Below are 1225 nucleotides of genomic sequence, written 5' to 3'. Positions count from 1 at the left end.
AGGAGCAAACAACACGAGAGCACTCGTCAACCATCTGAGTAAGTTGATATATATATATGTACGAGTGGTAGATGTGATCTATTGCAGTACTAATGATTACCCCCCCCCCCCCACTTCTATGTCTCTATGTTTTAGCTTTTTGTTCAAGATTCGCAGATTTTCAGTGTCACTGCATCTTGCGTGCGTGCGGCTGCGTACGTTTATGCGGTTGTGTGGTAAGATGGTAGAGCGGCAGGGTGGTTGGGTGATAGAGTGGTACATGTATACGTTTGTTACTCTCTTGTAACACCTCTAATCTTGGGCCCATCCGTATGTAGACAGAAACAAAGAAATATATTATTATTCTCTATAATACTCCTAGTGATCACCTCCTCCTCAGTCAAGCGCTGTAGGAAGGTTGTTTTCTCAAAGACCTTCATAACGCTGTCGGAGAACTCCTCTGAGCTAGACAGTTCTTTATCCACTGTGCTTTGAGTGCTGGCCTCTCGCAGATTCGAAACTGGATGAGTAGAAACAAGAATGACTGCAGTTATGTCATAACATTTCGTCGTCGTCGTCATCATCATCATCATCATCATCATCATCATCATCATCATCATCATCATCGTCGTCGTCGTCGTCGTCGTCGTCGTCGTCGCCGTCGTTGTCATCGGTGACATCGTCGTCCCTTTTAGAGGAAAGAGAACAGCACCAGCAGCAGTAACGACAACAACAAAAACAACAACAACAACAACATCATCATCATCAACAACAACAACAACAACAACATTGTCAGCAGCCAAAACAGCAAACAATTTTTAAAAATTTAAAAGGCAGTACACAATATCGTAAAAGATTTAAAAACCAATCAGTTTTAAAAAGAAAAACAACGGAAATAATGGTAAGCTCATCTCCATGTTGTCCCACTCACCAGGATTAACCACTTTCTTTTCGATTTTGAAGTATTTCCGCTTCATTTCCGTCTGTATGCAAGCAAGAGAAGAAAAAAACAGCAAAAAACAAGCATAATGGGTTACTATTTGTTTCGTTTGAATAAATAGAAACACTTCCAACACAATTGCAGTCTTTGAAACTATTTTTTTTTAACCTAGGAAGAGTGGATGAATGATTGGGCCACAGGTACGACAGGAAGGAGGATGTATGGCCACATGAATAAACCACTGGTCAAATCCAATCAATGAGTTGAGGAGGGGAGATCAATCCATAATCTTCCAACTTATAACAC

General features: G+C 40.9%; 1 long non-coding RNA gene across 1 annotated transcript; it reads right to left on the bottom strand.

Moving 5' to 3' along the window:
• Window positions 1–368: 368 nt before the first annotated feature.
• On the bottom strand, window positions 369–985 carry LOC118477706. The gene is made up of 2 exons (XR_004858555.1): window positions 911–985; window positions 369–499 (listed from the first exon to the last, which is right to left on the bottom strand). It is a non-coding gene; the product is annotated as an uncharacterized LOC118477706 (long non-coding RNA).
• Window positions 986–1225: the final 240 nt, after the last annotated feature.

The sequence above is a fragment of the Aplysia californica genome, unplaced genomic scaffold, assembly GCF_000002075.1.
Source record: "Aplysia californica isolate F4 #8 unplaced genomic scaffold, AplCal3.0 scaffold00189, whole genome shotgun sequence".
Taxonomy (NCBI): Eukaryota; Metazoa; Mollusca; class Gastropoda; order Aplysiida; family Aplysiidae; genus Aplysia; species Aplysia californica.
Note: the sequence above shows the minus strand (reverse complement) of the source record. Positions and strands in the feature narration are given on the sequence as shown.